General features: G+C 35.8%; 1 pseudogene; it reads left to right on the top strand.

The window, feature by feature from the left end:
* The first annotated feature begins 7,845 nt into the window (after window positions 1–7,845).
* LOC123807628 lies at window positions 7,846–8,306 on the top strand (annotated as a pseudogene).
* Window positions 8,307–20,882: the final 12,576 nt, after the last annotated feature.

The raw sequence follows: 20,882 nt of genomic DNA, 5'->3' as shown, positions 1-20,882 counted from the left end.
AATAGTTGTTTCATAATGATGTATAAACATTTGGTCAACCTTCCCAGGATTTAAATTTTAAGAGACTTTTTCTTGACTTAAAATTGACTTGAGTCATTCCATTGGGTCCCTGGAATGCCATGGGAATTTGCTCTTCTTTTTTATTTTAAGGATTTTATTTATTTATTTTTAGAGAGGGGAAGGGAGGGAGAAAGAGAGAGAGAAACATCAATGTGTGGTTGCCTCTTTCATGGCCCCCACTGGGGATGTGGCCTGCAACCCTGGCATGTGCCCTGACTGGGAATCGAACCTGAGATGCTTTGGTTCGCAGCCCGCGCTCAATCCACTGAGCTATGCCAGCCAGGGCTAAGAATTTGCTCTTTCTTCTTATGAAGAAACTTTGAACCAATTAGGCCTATTTGATATGCTTAAAGTACATTGGAAGCTTTGTCAAATAAAGAAATAATAACTATGTTCTATTTGTATACACATATTTTTATTATTAAAATAGATGTCCTAGAGATTATATACAAATCTTGAAGAGTCTACAAAGTCCTGATATACTTTAATTTGTATTTTAAATTGTTATCTTAAAATGTCATTACAGGAAAAGAAATTCCTTTGTCAATAGCATTATAATCAGGTCTATAACCATGTCATTTACAAATATGTTACATCTTCAGAAAGATAATGGAAAGGTCTCTTTTTCTAAATTACATATTTCTGACAATAATTTTTCAGATCATATTTTTTAACTGGATGAAGATTACTAGAACTCTAAGGAATAACTGGATTTAGAAAAATATTGGCAAACAATCAAGATGAACAAAATTGATTATGGGACAGAATGAACTGAAGATGATTTCAGTTTTTGTAATTTTTTATTGAAAATATTGCTAATTTTTAATTTTTTTGCTTTTCAGACATAAGGAAACTTGCTTTTTTTCCCTTAAAATAATTTGTTAAATTATACCTTCATAAGCAATATTAAGGAATTTATATTTTTCTCCCTCTCTGATCTCTCTAGAATTTGGATACTCTGAATGAGTAAGTCTTTTCCATGGCAATATATTTGTTTCCATAAATCTAGTGTGAATCTGATTTCTTCATAGGACACATAAAGCCAGTTTCCATTTTTTTTTTATTAACCAGGCAAGACTTTGACTGGCATGTCATATCTGAGAGAGACATGCCTAGACTCGGGATATCACCAAAAAACTTTAAGGAATGAACATTGACTTTGAAGCTGATAAAAGCCCCCTGGAGAAATGGCCTGGTACCTTGCTTATTCATAAGGTTCATGACAGTCTTTCCAGGTAAGGAGTGAAAGTTGCTTTCCTGGGAGATGGCAAGGAGGAACCTCAAGACACTTTGGGGACCTCAGAAACTTGAGAAACTCACCCAAAGTTTTAGATATTGCAGGCAAAGCCTGATGGCAATTGAGTGTCTTGGCTTCTCTACCCTGTGGGGCTTATTTAAGTTCAATCTGGAAATTCCTTATAAGATTCCAGCAAAGAAAGTCTATACAATCATATGCTGTTCCTGCGGTGTTTATGCAAATAATCAGACCTAATTAAAACTGCGCTTAATGCAGTAGATGAATTGGTCTTGATTTGAGTTTTTGATAAAAGTGAGGGTAATTTTGGGGGAGAAATTGTGTTTCAGTAAACTCCATAATACACAGTTATGGTCATTAAACTCTAGTTCAGTTAATTTTCTTAAAAGTTTTACTTTTTACTTATGCACAGACAAGGTTGGAGCAGGGACAATAGACCAGGTGCAGAAGAAGGTCACCAAGGCAGAAAGCTCAAATGCCTAGCAACAAGCATTGGAAAGAGAAATAAAACACGGAGACAAAAGCTAAAATGGAATGGTGACTCAGATAATAAATGAGGAGGCCCAAAGCTTCTCTAGGTACCTCCCAATGCATCATTATTTCCCCACAGGAGCCCCATATACAACTGACAGTGGGGAACAAATTGATTAACTTTTAATAAACATGGGAGCCACAAACTCTGTATCAGATACCAAACTGAAAAACAAACAAACAAACAAACAAAACCCACAACAGTCTTGACCATAGGGATGAGACAAATGCAAAAACAAGCCTCCCTCCAGCCTTTAGAATGCCAACTCAGATACCTTAAATTATCACACATCTTCCTCAGCTTCTTCTTATTCCCTATATGTCCTATCTCTCTGCTTGGATGGGACTTGTTCTGTAATTGTCCACCCAAGTAACCTTGTTTCCTGAAAGGTAGAAGTTTCACCTGCAAGCCCTGCTACAACATGAACTCCAACTCCTGATGCTTTTAACCTGTTTAGGGAGACCCAGAGGAAAACTGTTCCTCCTGAGATTTATAAGCAAGTGAGTAAAACTCTTTGGGGCAGATGAGACTCCAGAGCAAGCAATCAATGTTCACCCAAATGGCTAAGCTCTCTTCAGAGAAATCCTGGATAATGATGACTATTTCTTTAGATGTACTCTATGACCCTGTTGGGTAGTAGCTACACATCAGCATGTACTTAGGAATCTCTCCAAGACTTTAATTGCCATAGCCAATAAAAATGCCACCTCACTTGCTAATACTCAGAAATCTATGAACTCTCTAGCAAAAGTCTGAGATAATCAAATTGCCTTAGACTACATGTTAGAAGAACAAGGAAGAGTTTGCATGACCATCAACTCCTCTTCTATTTACATTGACACCTCAGCTCAGGTGGAACTAACATCAATAATTAAGGCAACAGGCTACCTGGCTTCAACAAACATTGGACCATCACACCCCTCTCTTTGAGGGAACTGGAGATTGGTTTGCATGTCTATTTTCATGGCTACCACAGGGACTCAGGCCCATATTTGGATTTTTTAATTTAGGTTTAACCATTCTTTTCTTTATAATGCTTTTCTCTATTGTTTCAAAGTCTTTATGGCTTGTTTTTCCAATGCCAGAAATATTATGTCTGTTCAACAGGTGCCTGTAAAAAAATATGTCTGCTTTTAACTCATTAGATTTTGCTTTACAACAAGCTAAAGTTTTTCATTCCCCCAGAAGATTCAGAGGACATCAATAGCTCCATAAGTAGGGAGGAAAGATGGACAGTGGGGAATTATAACAGTGATTGAAGTAAATATAATATACTAATCAGGTGGTAATTATAAAATAAGCTGTACTAAAAAACTCATAGAAGATTCATATATTAAAAGTGTCCTTATAAGTATTTCACAGACATTAGCAGTTGCAATTCCTGCTTAACTAAGGAATAAACCTAACCACAAGAAATTGGGCATCAGCAACTCATATCAGAACCAGCAGAAACACTGTCTGCATGTGCTGTTTCCAGACATCAGCAGTAAAACTGTGGATAGAGTGATGAAACTACATGATGACGCATGCAAGAGATAATGATGAGACCGCCCAAGAGCAGAGCTGAGAAACTGCATGTCACCAGAAATTCCTTAGTTTCCCTCTTCCCACAGTGTCTCTGTATAAGCTAGTCAGGACACCTGAGATGGGAAGATGGTCTGTGAGATGAGAGTCTCTTATCTTCCATGTTGCTGGCAGCTGAATAAAACCACTTTCCTTTACATCAGCACCTGCCTTTCAAGTATTGGCTTTCAAAGTGGCAAGCAGCTGGACCTGCATTCAGTTACACTCCCACAAGCAGCATATGACAGAACTTGTTTTCTCATATTCTTGCCAATATTGGGAATTATTAATCTTTAACCACTGCCAATTTGATAGTTAAAAATTGTATCTTATTATTATTTGAATTTAATTATTTATGAATTTGATTAGGTTTTCAAATGATTAATAGCCCCTTCTGTTATGTCCTCTGTGAGATGACTCTATATTCCTTGCCCACTTTAAAACAGATCAGGCATCTTTTCCCTAGTCACTTAAGAAGGTTTCAGAATATTAAGAAAATTGGTTGTTGTGAGATGTGTTGTAATTTTTCTCAGTCTTCCCCTCCATTTTTAAAGTTTACTTTTGTTTTTTTCCTTTTTATTGCATTTATTGGAGTGTCACTGGTTAACAAAATTATACAAGTTTCAGGTACACAATTCTACAACACATCATCTGTACACTGTAGTGTGTATTCATCATTCCAACTCTCTGTCTATCACCAGTTATCTCCCTATATCCTTCTTTACCTCCTCTACCCTCTCCCCCTAACAATCACTACACATTTGTCCAGGTCTGTGAGGTTTTTCTCTCTTTGTTTTTCAATCCCTCCACCCTCCAACCACCCCATACCCTGCTGTCAGCCTACTTTCTATCTGAGTCATCTTTTACTTTAATGCATTTGCATTGGGTTCAGAAAACTTCTACCATGCCAAATTATGAAAATATTCAGACTTTTTTTCATTATCTTAATATTTTACCTTTAAGCATTTGTTCCATCTGGGTTTTATTTTAGTGTTAACAAGTGAAGTAAAAATGCAGATTTATTCATTAATTTTTTCCAAATGACTAGTGAGTTCTGCCAACATTGTGAATAATAAATGTATTTCCTCATGTTCACTTGTAATACCATCTTTATCATATGCTGTATCCACATATGGGGTTGTTTCTAGTCTAGACCATTTTTTTTCTCATCACTTTTTCTCTGCATCATCACCATTCCATTTTAATTATTTAGAATTCTGCTATTCTCTTTGTTCCTTAGATTTTTTTTAATTATTTACCAAATATCTTTCCAAATAATCTTTGGAATAAATTTCTTACTTTCTGAAAAAATTAGAAATATGATTAAAGTCATGCTTACTTCAAATATTAATTAGTAGAGAATTTGTCTTTGTAATATTGAGTGTTCCTACTTATAAACAAACTTTTATGTATATTATTCAGTAGAATTATACCACATTCTTTACATAGTTTCTCTAGCTTCCATATTACCTTAGACTGGGACTCTATTTACACAGAATCTTCAGACATGGCAGCAAAATTAAATTGAACTTCAAGATTTGTTCTGTATAAAGCAGTTCCAAAATGGCTTGGAAATGTTGAAAATCCTCATGCACGGGTCCACTCTATGGTTTGACATATATTTTGACTTGCATATCAATGGTCCTTAAATATACTGCATGCCAAATCAAGCAGAACTGTTGGCACAATCCAGTCAAACTGTTAACCATGTATGTCCAGAAACATGAGTTTCTCCCTACCCTTTCTACTCACTTGGAAAGGGAGGGTCTCTGGGATGATATCTTTAAGGGAGAGGTGGTTCACTTGGCAGATAGCGCACCAGGTCAATCTGAACAGATGAGCTAACTCTTCCTAACATAGACAGGAAAGTGAAAAGAATATGAATATAAAGAAAGTGGGGAAAGGGAGGCATTTTCCCAGAGACTTAAGACATGTCCTTAAAATGTGTTTTCCTAATTCTGTTTAAATTTTGTGAATCACAAGAATCTCAGACACATGTATATTAAAACGTATGAGTGAATTTTCATTCCAAATTCAGTTACGTTTTGGATTATCCACTGTCTTTCAATATTTCCACAACTTCACTCTACTTCCAGCTCCCTTCACTTCCAATTTCCTACCTATAGTTCCATTTCATATGCAAACAGATTAAAACATGTGCTTTCGCTTAGGAAAAAAAAATGGTTGGCTTAAAAAAGGGGTGCATGGCTAACTTTTTTTAAGCTGCTCTGAAATTTCTATGGGATCACTCTTGTACATCTGTGTCAACCATTTACCAGTAAGTATATTGACATTGCAAAATCCAGTGCCACTAAAAAAGAAATTAATTTGAAAATTCATCATAAATTAAATATATTCTGTTCTATCTTCCATTAGTGTGTGTGTGTGATGATATAACAGCTCATCTGCTCTTGTTAGGTTATTACATTCTAAGCCAGAATATCTTGTGATGGGAGAAGAAAAGCTCAAATAAAATATGATAGATCACTTGAAGGGGTTTTTATATTTTTTTGAACCACAATTTTAGTTTCATGCCAGTATCTTTCTTTGCCAAAATACATGCTGACTGTGGCAGTAAATTTGGATAACTTATGTTATAATTTTTGGAGAAGAGGAAATTCACAAAAATGCATTTTACAAATTAAGAATGACTTGGAATCCACAATATTACAAAAAAATCAGAAAGCCCATGAATGCCATTTTTCATATCACTTGGCTATAATTGGTTCTGGAAAGGTTAGCTCCTACTTATTTTATCTCTGTGATATAATACATGGCTCACCAGCTTGCACATAATTTAGTAACTGTCAAATAAGAAAGATATTTTAAAAATAAAGAAGAAAAAGATTTTAAAATTTTGTGCCATTAATATCAGATAATCTAGACAAGTATCTGAAAATTTGGCCATGTTTTTCAGATGTTCTCAATCTTATAGAAATGTTAGAGAATCTTGTTTTTTCTGCTTACCAGATAAAGCCAAGAACAGGAAAGGAGTATCACAAGTTTGTCTCATGTGCATTAGGCATTCAGTTGGTTTATAAAGTCTCTTTTTAAAATGAAACAATCCTAGGAAGGGTTAACACTTTAGTCATTTACACCTCAAAATAGCTACTCTTAAAAACAGTCCTTTCCTCCAAAATACCTTACCGATTTGCAATTGCCCTGAGCACAAAGACAATTGGTTCAGAGTTAGGGGAGGAGGGGTGGAGTGACTTGTCAGAAGTTAAGAGTCACTTGGAGGTTCTTGGAGGATAGGCAGATCTATTAACTACAATGTGTTGGTTTCTACATAGCTAGAGTGAAAAATAAAGATTCTGAGTATTTGGAAAAGTACAAAACTTACATATTGGAAGGTGAAGAGTTTTGCTTAGGATCCTAAACTTTCTAAAAAAATTGTATTTTGTGTCACTTTTGTTTGAAACAGATCAAACATTTGAGTAGTTCAGTGAGTGTTTGGGTTTCCATTTATGTGTTTGGCTGTTTAGAGTTTCTTATTGTTCAGAAAACACTATGGAAAAAGCACTATGGAAGGAAAGTATATGAACAATCTATTTGATTCCTACTCTGCTGAAACTGCTGCTTTGGTGAAAAACTGAGTTTGAGAGGTTTGCCTAAAGGTTTCACAAATTCAAGAATTTTCAACTTAGCTCCATTGGCAAGCAAAAAAGATAATCCCTATCTTTGTGGAACTCACAGTCTAGTGTAGGGTGGTTGGGGAATGCAGACTATAAATATAATAACTAAATTCATCATGTGTTTGAAATATTTTTACTGTGTAGTATGTCATTTTTATATCATTTATTTTAAATTATATTAAGAATTAAGTGTTACTAGAGAAAAGAGAGTAAGGGTAACCAGAACATGTGGTAGAGGTGGGACTGTATTATTAAAGAGGAGAGATGGAGGACTCACTGAAAAAGTATAGTTTAAGCTAATACTTGAAAGAGGTAAAAGAATTAGTCATTCAGATTTTGGGTGGAAATATGATTCCAGGCAATGGAAACATGAGAGGCATTCTTGTGCATTTTAGGAATTACAAGTTGGCTGATCAAGTGCACTGGCATGAGTAGGGGAAAAATTAAAGAGATGCAGTAGAGAAGCAACAGGAGGCTGTACTGGGCCAGGTCTTGTAGGTTATGAAAGAGAATTTGGAGTTTACTCTGAATGAAATGGGAGATCATTGGATAGTTTCAAATACAGGAGTCCCATGATATGTTTTATTGTCATCCCTCTACTGCTGCATGGAGAGCAGGTTGTGAGGAGACAATGGTAGACATGGAAACATGCTGGTGGGGGGCTGCTACAATAATCCCAATCAGAATTATGGTGCCCAAGTATTGCAGCAATGAAGGTAAAGAGATGTGATCACATTTGGATATATTTTAAAGGTGCTCTCCCTTTTTGATCCACCATCTGCGGTGGAATCTCTGCCAAGATGCAGATTTTCGTGAAAACCCTTATGGGGAAGACCATCACTCTCAAGGTCGAACCCTTGGATTCAAAGAACATACAAAGGCCAAGATCCAGGATATGGAAGGAATTCCTCATGATCAGCTAAGACTGATCTTTCCTGGCAAGCAACTGGAAGATGGGTGTACTTTGACTACAACATTCAAAAGGAGTCCACTCTTTATCTAGTGTTGAGACTTCGTGATGGTGTTAAGAAAAGGAAGTCTTACATCACTCCCAAGAAGAATAAGCATAAGAGAAAGAAGGTTAAGCTGGCAGTCCTGAAATACTACAAAGTGGATGAAAATGGCAAAATCAGTCACCTTCAGTCTGGAGTGCCCTTCAGATGAATGTGGTGCTGGAGTTTTTATGGCCAGCCACTTTGACAGACACTACTGTAGCAAATGTTGTTTGACTTATTGCTTCAACAAACCAGAAGACAAGTAATTACACATGGGTTAATAAAAGAAATGAAGTAAAAAAAATAAAAAATAAAAATAAAGGTGAAGCCAACAGAAATTTCGTTTTGGATAGGATACAAGGTGTGAGATGACCTGTGAAGCCAAGAATGATTCCAAGGTATTTTTAGGGATGGAGTTGATGTGAACTGAGAGGGAAGGAGCAAAAGAGCAGGTTTAGAGGTCAATATCAGTGTCAAGTTAGTTTTTCTTAAATCACAAATATGAGAAATCATTTGAAAAGCATCACATGAGAACAAAAATTAAGAAAAATCTTGCCCTGTTTGGACAAACACATGCATCTTTGTTTGGAATAATATAGGGAAATGTGCTTCCTTTTGATGTGTCATTGTGGTACAAGATCTTTTTAATGTGGTTCTTCTCACTGAAACCTGTGAGTGACAGAGAGTGGTAGATTTAAGAAATGTTTATGCTTCTTGGTTTTATTTATCCCAAGAAAGTACTAAACCATATTGTATTGACATTTGTTCATTTAGTGTTAATAATTTGAGAACTGAAAATATAAGTTTCATTGTTTCAGTACTATTAATTTATAATCCCCATAAAGTCATAGATATTTTTTTGTGTTATATAATATCTGATAGATTTTTTTTGAAGCCTACATTGATTTCAGCTTCCAATATCCCAGGGCCCTTCTTTTCTGTCTAATTTTTATAACCCTTGTTAATCTTTTTTTAAAATCTCCTTTTCTCTAGTATTTCTTTTATAAGGATTTTTTAAAAGATTTTATTTAGTTATTTTTAGAGAGGGAAGGGAGGGAGAAAGAGAGAGAGAGAGACATCAGTGTGCGGTTGCTGGGAGCCTTGGCCTGCAACCCAGGCATGTGCCCTGACTGGGAATCAAACCTGAGATGCTTTGGTTTGCAGCCTGCGCTCAATCCACTGAGCTATGCCAGCCAGGGCAACTCTTGTTAATCTTAATGTCTTCTGTCATCTTCCATATCCTCCTACTCCATAACTTCTCATATTCTACCCTCACTGTTGGGAAGGTTATATATGCAGCTTTGGTTTTAACCCAATTGTAATCCTTTGGAAAAGTTAGGTTAAGTAGAACAGGAAGCATTGCATCTAACATATAAAATTAATGACAGGTTATTTGAGGTTTATATATATTTATTATTATTTTTGCATGATTAAATTCCATTCCAAAATCAGGGAAACAGATGTCTAAGCCATGCAGTAAGTTAAATCTCTAATTATAAAAATACCACAATATTCAGGTCCTTTGTCCATTTTTTAATTGGGTTGTTTGTCTTCCTGGAGTAGTGTTCTGTGAGTTCTTTATATATTTTGGAGGTCAAACCCTTGTCTGAGAAATCATTGGCAAATATATTTTCCCATACAGTTGGTTCCCTTTTCCTTTTGCTAACGATTTCTTTAGCCATGCAGAAGCTTTTTATTTTGGTGAAGTCCCATTTGTTTATTCTTTCCTTTATATCCCTTGTTCTAGGGGTCATATCGGTGAAAATATTGCTGTGTGGAATATCTGAGACTTTCCTGCCTATATTCTCCTCTAGGACTTTTATGGCATCACAACTTATATTTAAATCTTTTATTCATCTTGAGTTTATTTTTGTGTATGGTGTAAGTTGGTGGTTGAGTTTCATTTTTTTGCATGTAGCTGTCTAGATGCCCCAGCATCATTTGTTGAAGAGGCTATTTTTACTCCATTTTATGCTTCTGCTCACTTTGTCAAATATTAATTGACCATAGACTCTTGGATTTATTTCTGGACTCTCTGTTCTGTTCCATTGATTTATGTGTCTGTTCTTATGCCAGTGCCAGACTGTTTTGATTACTGTGACTTGTAATATAGTTTTATGTCAGGTATGATGATCCCTCCTACTTTGCTCTTCTTTCTCAAAATTGCTGCAGCTATTCAGGGTAGTTTATGGTTCCATATAAATTTTTGAAATGCTTGTTCTATATCTGTGAAATATGTCATTGGTATTTAATAGGGATTGCATTGAAATTATAAGTTGCTTTGGATAGTATGGATATTTTGCTGATGTTAATTTTGCTGATGTCAATCCATGATCATGGTACATGTTTCCATTTATTTGTGTCTTCCTTAGTTTCTTTCTTCAGTGTTGTGTAGTTTTCTGCTTACAGGTCTTTTACCTCCTTGGTCAATTCATACTGGTCAGAATGGCCACCTTAATCAAATCAACAAACAATAAGTGCTGGTGAGGTTGTGAAGAAAAGGGAACCCTAGTACATTGTTGGTGGGAATGCAGACTGGTGCAGCCACTGTGGAAAACAGTATGGACTTTCCTCAAAAAACTAAAAATGAAACTGCCTTTTGACCCAGCAATTCCACTGCTGGGATTATACCCTAAGAATTCTGAAACACCAAATCAGAAGAACCTATGCACCTCAATGTTCATAGCAGCACAATTTATAATAGCCAAGTGCTAGAAACAGCCTAGGTGCCCATCAGTAAATAAGTGGATCAAAAGACTGTGGTACATTTACACAATGGAACAGTATGCGATATAATGAAAGAAGGGGCTCATACCTTTCATGGCAGCATGTATAAAACTGGAGAGCATTATGCTAAGTGAAATAAGCCAGGTAGTAAAAGACAAGTACCATACTATCTTTCCTGTAAGTGGAATCTAACCAACAAAATAAATGAGCAAGCAAAATATGACCAGAGACATGAAATAAAGAACAACTGACAGTAACAAGAAGGGAGTGGAGAGGGAAATAACAGAGGGAAGAAAGGAAAGGGTGGCCAAAGAACATGTGTAAAAGACCCATGGACAAAGCCAAAAGAGAGTAGGATTGAGAGTGGGAGGTGGGGGCAGCTGGGGCAGGGGAAAATTGTGTTGGGAAATTGGAGACAACTGTATTCGAACAACAGTAAAAAATGATAAAAAATACCACATTATAAAGCCACTTAAGACATGGTACTGGATGGGGTGAAGTGGGTCAGCTATGAAGAGAAGGGTCTGTTAGTTTGTTAGGACTGTCATAGAAAATAGCACAGATTGCATGACTAAAACAAAAGAGTTCATTTTCTCATTATTCTGGAGGCTAGATGTCTGAGATCAAGATGTCAGACAGTTGGTTTCTTCTGGGGCTTCTTTTCTTGCCTTGTAGATGGCCATCTCTCTATGTTTTCACATGTTGGTGTTTGTGTTTTAATCTCTTCTTGTAAGGACACCAGTCATATTGGATTAGGGCCATGCATATCACCTCATTTTACATTAATTACCTCTTTAAAGGCTCTATCTCCAAATATAGACATATTCTGACCACTAGTAGTTAGGACTTCAATACAGGAATTTTGAGAAGGACACAATTTGGTCTGCAACAGGGAGAATGGGTTTAAAACATTTTACCTAGAGTGAAAAAGAGTGATCTAAAATGAAAGTCCAAGGCTCCAAGGAGAAACACTTGATATTAGGATTGCCAGGACATTTCCCCTTAGTGCCTCGAGCCTTCTTACACTGAGATTTGGTAACTAGAAAATCAGGTCATTTCAATCCATTTTTGAGGGACTTTGCTGTGCTTAGAGATCAGAAAGCATTTGAAGAAAATTGCTTAATGAGCAAAACGAAGGGGTTGATGATCTTTTGTTAGCAACAGTAACAAAAATTCATAATCAGTGAAAAACTTGTTTTCTGTTCGCAGTTTGGCATTAGTACATAGTAATTCTTTCAACATTCCTGTATTCACATTATCATTGTTTCATTTTTTCCCACAATTCAAGTAATATTGGATTTTTAGGGTATAATGATACAATTTAAAGGAAAAGCAACTATTTTCTAAAGCAAAAATATTAACAAGAATGACATTTTACGTTTCAGTAAATTTCTTTAAGCTCAAGATAAATAAAAGACCGCTAGTTTTGGCCATTGGCTTAACTGGTTGGAGCGTTGTCTTTTGAACTAAACAGTTGAAGATTCTACTCCAGGTCCAGGCACATACCTAGGTTGCAGGTTTGATCTGGTGGGGGCGTGAACACGAGGCAGTCAATCAATGTTTCTCTCTCACACATCAATGTTTCTTTTTTCTCTCTTTCTTTACCTCTAAAATCAATGAACATATCCTCAGGTGAGGATTTTTTTAAAAGACTGCTGAATTCTCATATCTACTTTTCATTCATTGGTTGCAACATGTTGTCCTGGCTGTATATGAAGTATATGAAGTATATGAAGAAAATCCTGCCTCACATGGATGTGTGATGGGAACAGGATATTTTGGTTAGTCTACATTGATACCACACCAAAATTCAACACATGGTCATCACTTAAAGGTTAATTACAATGTGGAATCTGAAACTGTATAAATGAACTTCCTGAGAAGTTACATTGAAATCTATTGGTTTGTCTTGCATTTTGAATGGATTTTTTAAACACATTTTTAGAATAAAATTTGTCTTCCATGAAGAAAAAAAGACTGCTTGAGTGTTTTTCCTTGAGACAACTATTATATTTGAGTATGTAACAGAAGCTCTTCTCATTTTGTTGCAGAGAACATTTTAAAAAGGTATGTGATCAAAGGTTGACATTTATAAAGTTAATAGTTTGTATTGCTCCACCAATGACATAATTGAAACTCGTAATTTTCTTTTGTTAAAAGTGCATGATGGTGAAGAATTTCATGTTTAATAGTACAGTTGTGTCCCACTGTCTTGATTCAAACTAAGGTGACAGCAGTTGCAACAACACTGTTTTGGGTGCATTAGTGCAAATGTCAACACAATAGAAAAGGGAAATAATATCTTAATGTCATTATGAAATGGTTTTGACCTCCTGGGTCCCCTATAAGAATTCACTTAAAATAGGTCCAAGGACAAAACTGATTTACTTAATGTTGATTTACAAAAGTGTTGAAATATATAATATTATTGAATCCTTAAAACAAACTTATAAGTCTTTTGCTCTTATGACTTCATAGACGAGGAATCTGAGGAATAGTGAGGTTGAATGATTTGTCGAAGATTACAGTCAATAACTGGTGCCCCTGGATGAGGCACAGCCTGTCTGGCTCTAGAGCATGTGGTTTTAACTGCTTACTGTCCTCATCTGCCTATTGCTTATACCCCCTTACCTAATATTTAACTATGTTTAATTATAATGATACATCCTCCTTCACAAATATTGTTTAGAATGACAATATTTAGACATTAGGATAACAATGAAGATATATTCACAGGTAGCTTTCAAATTGCATTCAGGTTTTCTAACCACAATTACTAAGTTTTGCTCTTATAAAACAGTTAACCACACTTATGTATTAACATATTTATAAGAGAATATGTGTTAAACCATTTACTTTGTGGTAAAACTACTTTTTGAATATATTTATAAATAGATTCACACAAACCCATGAAGAAAACTTAAAATTGATGCCATATGATGATTTAGAATTCCTTATTTCACATGGAATGCAAACTTTTCACAGGGATGTAAAATAAAAATAAAGAAAATAAGAATACTGGTTGAAGGGCCCCATGCATAGCATCCTTTCACCAGTGAGTCAGATGAGGTGACAGCCCCTGAAATTGCTTCTTTATGATATATTTCTGTCTTTTTAAGGCTTATAGTGTCTTTTTTCTTGGCAGTGGATAGTTCCTGGAATCAAAGTGCTCAAGCTCAGATCAGGAGTATTAGAAGTTCTTCCTCCTTAAATCAGTGACTTTGGGAGGAAGGCAGGCAATGGAGGTTTCTGCCACTTCCTTCCACTGGGGAGTTCCAGAGAGATGCCCACTAATCCACCAGCCCTGCAGCCTCATGCATCACCAAAGTGCTATTGTGACTGGGCACGCTCAGAGGATTGAATAAGAGGGCTTAGGCTGCCCGGACTCTGGGGAATAATAGCTGCAAATCCTTGTGAGGTTACTCAGCTTTAAGCTTCTTTTAGGAAGTCACTTGCATGTAGATTGCCATGGAGGAATCCTGTGCTGAAAAAAAACCTTGTATTTGAGATGCAGGTTATTTCTTTAAGTCCGTTACTAAGTCCAGCTGCCTGGCAGCTTTGAGTTTCTCTACTCAGAGTGAGGTCACCCCCTGGAGGTACTGTGACACAGGTGTGGGAGGTTATGGTTAGGGTTAGGGGGGTTATGGTTAGGGTCATGGTTTCTGAGGACTTTCTGAGGGCTCCTCCTCTGTACTTCATTCACCAAGCTGTGTCCTCCATCTCCCTAGCTGCTGCTCCTTAGCCTTGACTGCCATGGACATGTGAGGTCTCTGTTCATTGTGTCCACCAGCAGACATCCACACTTTGGTTCTTGGCTGCATAACTCACTCTACTGATTTCAATTATGATGCTGATGTGTGCTCAGCTTTTGTCCTGTCCTATGTTTCCACTTGTCCATCCTGTCTTTCTGCTAACCAGACATTGATGTGACACTTAGTAAAATACAACATGGCAACATGTCTTGTTAAAAACGGGGAGAGTATAACACCAGTGATTCTCATGTCAGTAATGTTGCTTTTGGAAAGACACAAAACACTTTACCCTTTTCAATTCTCCTGAGATAAGCATTTATCAAGATGAATCTGTCCTAGGTCTTGTACACCACACACACGTACACACATACCACTTCTCTCATTATCGGTAATTGCAACTCATCACATCTAATAGGATTGTAACTTGTAACCCAATGCAATTCCTTATATCTCCCCTTTCACTATTGAAAGGTAAAAAATAAAATAATGTAAATATAATGAGAAAATAAAAAGACCTTTGATCAAAGATTTTTATTGACATCAGACTTCTAAATAAGCAAATGGATTTTGTATGGCAATAAGACAGAGCTTATCTTTGTTGAATCAAGAATTCTTTCAGTCTTTTTTTTCTCTCTATGACACAAATTCATTTTTTAATTTTATGAGATGTCAGACTTCCTTGAGTGGTGTGAAAAGCAGTTAGAAGGTTTAAAGTAAAAGGTTTCAGGCCGTGATTGACACAGCACAGTAAGGGTATGGCTTTCCTGACAAACTGTAAATTCAGCAGTCATTATAGTATACAGGTGATTCCTAGAAAGGCCATGACTAGATAATTTGTGAACATCAGCCTATATATTAGCTGCAGGAGCTTGTGAATGGCTCCAGTATGGATGTTGAAGCATTTCTCTTTGTGAGATTGGCTCCTTCTCTTAACCCAGGAGAGAGTGTATGTGTGGCTGTGACAATGAATTATGGCAGCCAATGGAAGGGGAGATTGTGGATTATGCAGATGAAAAGTGCAGCTATCACTCAAACTAGCTTTGACAGAACCTTCCAATCACGATTCTACTTCCTGGCCCTGGTGGATTAAGTTAAAAAAAAAGTGCCTGAATTTCATTGAGGAGTAAGCCACATTTTCATAAATAAACCTTGACAACAAAGGTGCTTGAAAATATATGCTCTTCAAATTTAATGAATGTAAATCGTAAGTGAAATGTCACTGTGTGAACTGCAGTGTCCTACTGACTGCTGGTTTTCTTTTTGTTAATGAAAACTTATTTCTTTTTATTCCCTTGTTAAATTCAGGCATTTCTTGTCTCACCAGAACTTGAAATAAGACTGGATTTCAGATTAAAGAAATGGGGGGAGGGAATAAACTTTATTAATAATTTTACTATAAATATTTGTAAGAACTTATTATTTTAACCATTTATGTGACAATCTAGACAAAGTTCCCTGCCCCCTTCCCACCAGCTATTCAATTGTATCAGTTCTTTCTGTCAGTCCTTTGAAGTTTGGGTTGGAAGCTTTAAAGATGTTTTCTATTTTACTATTTTCACTGATGTTCAGTTTTAAATTAATCTTATGTTATAAGTAAAAACATAATTAGTTCTTTGTGATTTTCTTTTCATAATTGCTTTCTCTTCCTGGAGTCATCTCCATTGGTCTTTATAATAAGCAAAAGAAAGATATATTATTAAAAATTTCCAGAGACATAATGTTCACTTAACCCTCCTTGCTCACAAGAGACACATAATACTACCTTGCTCCTGACAGTGTATATGCCCCCTTAAGACACATTCACATGCAATGCTCATGCAACTAATATGTATTTTTTCTAAATAAAAGACAAATTGCTATTCATTTTTACTTGGTTAATTTTAAGAAGTTAACAATATACAGGAAAATAACTAACAAATAGGTGGAAGTTTTGACTATTAAATAGCCAAAGGTCAGGAAAACATGATAAAACTGATGATATATTAGAAAACTTAAACTGCTGATTACTTGCACAAGTTTTGAATAAAGTCATAAAGAAAGAAAAAAGAGAAAAATAATATATGGTAAAATCTCTCTCTTGCATTTTTATAGCAAGAAAATAAATATGGTTTATAAATTTATATGTTCTCTCTATAGGCATTACACTTAATATAGAGTGAGTAAGGAATACAAACTAGAAATATTTAAAACAAAACTTTAAATATATCAGGGAACATCATTTATGAGGTTAGTATTCCTCTGTTATCAATTTTATCTGAGCATTTATTAAAGAATATCTTTGTTTTAATTTGCTGAGACAAAGCAGCTTAGAGACATTTACAATGATGAGGAGGGAGCTTCAATTAACCTTCATTGCTGAGATATTTTATGTGCATGAATTACAATATAACATGATAATTACCTAATACCTTTTGTGAAGGAATTCTAATAAAGAAAGAAATTGGTTTCTATGTAATGAATTTCAAGCTGTTCATTTTATTTCTCATCAAATTTTTATTATGAAAATGGTTGTAAACTCTAATTTTGAGACCAATGAAAAAAGTTTCTAACTTACATATAATTTTGAAAAAAAGTCTATTATTGTAATTTGTTTTAAAGTAAATTAATAGCCAAGCTAAAGTTGTAAAAATGATGCGCTCTTAAAAGTCATTAGGTGCAATATGGTGTTGAATTCCATTTTATTTTATAGAGAAATTAGACATATAGTTCTAAAGTTTACCCAGTTGTGTCAAATTCTAAATATTATTTCATCAATAGGAAGATATTTTCTGGACTTTTTTCCAAATAATAAATATGAATTTTTGATCTACCATTTAATATGATAATCAAGAGCTGCTTTTGGAGTAATAGAAAATGTGTACTTCTTTCTAAAAGTAACCGATTAGAAAAATAAAGTGAATGCTTTCAAGATTACTTGAAAAATCTTGATCAAAACAAGATTATGAAAAATATAACATTGATAATAGTTAAAATTACTCTCATGTTTTCTTCTCTTTTCTTCTTATGCTGAGTGAAGAGCCAATTAAAGTGAGTATTGCTGGGAGTGCTTGCAGCATGGCCTCTTCTTGTCTTCTTAGAGCCAGCGTAGAATGAACACTACTTCAGATCAGAGCTATGAAAGAAAAGAGGTTTGCTCATCCTTGCTCTCTTGCAATAGATTTGTTTCTATCTCTGCCCCCACAAGCTTCAAGATAAGTGTGAAGGGAAAGAAATTGTTTAAGCAGGTACTTCAGAGCAGGCAAGGGGAGCTGAAAATAGCAGCTGAAAAAAGTTTTGACCAGTTTCCTTTAATGAAAGGTATTTTAAAATAAAATTTCCTCATCAAATTTTTCTCCTACACCTATTAATTAAAGCAGAACTTTTCTCTGTGTTTAATGCCAACAAAGCATAGTGTGCACACATATGCACACACACATAAATTCTGTACCTAAAATGTGTAATCAGTAAAGATAAAACAATTTATTTTAATAATTGTAATGATAATATGTTTTTAAATTAAACTTCTGTTTTCCAAAACTATATATACACCATTTATAGTTAATACACACAATCAAGTATTACAATAACTAAAAAACCCAGTGAGACTATTTTTTTCCTTCCAGTCTTCATTTGTCAATTTAGTATTATATGAATAGTGCCTTAATAGGAGATTCTAAAAATAATGCTTGGAGAAAAATTGTATGTGGTTAACATTTTTCCACACTGCCTCCTCAGATATGCACTATAATTAAGAATTTGCATGGACTGGAAGCAAAAGAACAGACTACAGTAATGTGATGATTAATAGCAAACTGAGTATTGGTAGTGCTCCTGAAGACATTGTAGAGAAGGCATCTGCAAAGGGATTGGTGGTGGATTCCTTCTTCCCTGTTCCTCTGGGAAACCCATTAGGCCATGCTCATGGAACACCTCTTTCTTACTAAATTCACTCGTTGTCATGTCTGAGCTTGCTTATATTTACAGAAACATTTAACAGTGCTGATTGATACACTCTTTTTCTCTCTGTAAGCACCCTTCTATTGTCTGTCTCTTGGATACAAAGATTGTGTTTTACTTCTTGCCTTTCTGAGCACTCTTTTCCTGTCACTTTTCTAAATTTGTCTTCCATTGTACATCTCTTGAATGCTGGAAGTCATCCTTTTCTGAGATTTCTTCCATTCTCTAGCTACACTTTCCTCATAGACAATTTATTTTCTTCAATGAAAGTCTGTACACAAACAACTCCCTTTAGTCCAGACTTATTTTGTGAGTTCTAGGCTCTCATGTTCTAGCCTTAACTAACATCTTCACTTGGATACATTCTTAAATGTATCATCCTTTATACTTCCTCCTCCTCTCTGTTTCCCTACCCCAGCTTTCCCCCTCCATTGCTGGTCACCACTTCATGCTGGTTCTCTCTCTTAAGCAATTTGTTAATCAGTCGTCCATGGCCTTTCATTCTTTTAGATCTGCAGTAAGTAATCTATAACCTGAAGGTCAAATCTAGCCCATCACCTGTTTTTTATGGATAAAGTTTTATTGCAACACAGCCATGTCTATTTGTTATGTATTGTCTATGACTGTTTTTATGCTGCAATTGCCAAGCTGATTTTGGTGACAAAGAACATGTGGTCCACAGAACTTAAAATATTTACTATCTGGCCATTTATAGAAAATGTTTGTTGAACCCTGTCATAGAGGACACACACACACACACACACAAGTCACCATAGCAATTCGTCCTAATTTTCCCAACTTACTCCAAGAGGGACTTCCTGCTTGCTACTTCAATAGAATTTTCCATAATACAATGAGGGGCATTATATATAATTCCCATCACAGCACTTCTTTTGAGCACTTCAATGACTCCCTCCTGCCTTTGGGGAAAAAATCAGCTTCTTGACGTGGTCAACAGAACCTTTTACAAGACAAGCTAGCCTTGTCTCTCTCCTTACCTACTTGCCTCTCAACTCCCACTTTTCCAGATAACTTTCAGGTCTTCATTTGTGGCACGTGATTTCTTATTCTGGAATACCGCACAATATTCCTTATGACTGGAAGTGGCCCCTGGATTAGATGTTAAACTTTGGAGAAACCTCCTGTGACCACTGGAGTCTGGGATAGAGCTTTTCCTTTGTGTTTGGACAGCACCATCTGTTTCTTCTGTAGGTTTTTTCACTCTGGTGGATAATGCCTGCTTGTTACTTGATGGTGAGTTTTATGTATCCACTTGGCTAGGCCACAAGCCACAGTTTTCAGATACTTGGTCAAACAGCAGTCTAGATACTGCTGTGAGGGTATACTTTAGACAAGGTTAACATTTAAATTCATAGACTTTTATAAAGCAGATTATCCCTCATAATGTGGGTAGGCCTTATCCAATTAGTTTGAGGCCTGAAGAGAAAGACTGGGATTCCCTGAGGAAGAGGAAATTCTCTATCCAAACTGTTTTCAAAGTCAAACTGCAACACCAAATTTTCCCTGGGTCTCCAACCTGTTGGTTGATCCTGCATATTTTACACTTGCCAGACTACAATCATGTGAGCCAATTCCTTAAATCTCTCTCTCTCTCTCTCTCTCTCTCTCTCTCTCTCTCTCTCTCTCTCTCTCCATCTACCTATCTATCCATACTCTGTTGGTAATGCTTCTCTGGAGAAACCTGACTAATACACCTGCCTCTCTGTATATTCAATTCAGGAGGCAAGAAGTATGTCTACCTTGCTCATCATTACTCTACTGGTGGTGAGCACAGTGCCTAGAATATAGTTAATATATTTGAAATGAGGATAAGAACTAGTGTGTCATCTCATGTGGAAATGTAGTACAACAGGAAACACATGGGAGAGAAAAAAGTGGATGCAGTGAGAGAAAAATGGGTCTGCATCTCAGGGTGACTCAAAACAGTTCTCTGCTGAGACAAAGGGAGGTTCCTGAATATATTTACAAATTCCTAGTGAGATAAAGTCTCCACCAATGGCATTTTTCCAAGGCACAGTAAGAGTTCTGGTAGAATGCCAGTGAGGAAGAATGAATGAAAATCTATCTAAATTTTAGAATATCATAAATGAGAAAAATAGACCCATAAGATAGGAGTTTTGCTCAATACACACCAATATCTGATTGGGTGTTGTTGCAAATGATCAACCTAACACCATGGTAGGAACTAACTAGTTTGTAGGTCATCTACTGTCAGGAACACTAGTGAAGGACTGTGCCAACAGAGGCAGCAATCCCTGAAACTAATCACCTGAGGGAACTAGTGTAAACTGCCTTGACATGAATGTCAAATTAACCTGCTAGTTTATGATGGGAATTACAATGACCATGTAGTCTTTAAAAACTTGCTCTTAATTTATGAACATTTTTCTCTCTTTTAATTTTTTA

The sequence above is a fragment of the Phyllostomus hastatus genome, unplaced genomic scaffold, assembly GCF_019186645.2.
Source record: "Phyllostomus hastatus isolate PE091 unplaced genomic scaffold, TTU_PhHast_1.1 phas_scaffold_46, whole genome shotgun sequence".
Lineage (NCBI taxonomy): Eukaryota > Metazoa > Chordata > Mammalia > Chiroptera > Phyllostomidae > Phyllostomus > Phyllostomus hastatus.
The sequence above is the reverse complement of the archived record's forward strand: the minus strand, read 5'-3'. Positions and strand labels throughout refer to the sequence as shown.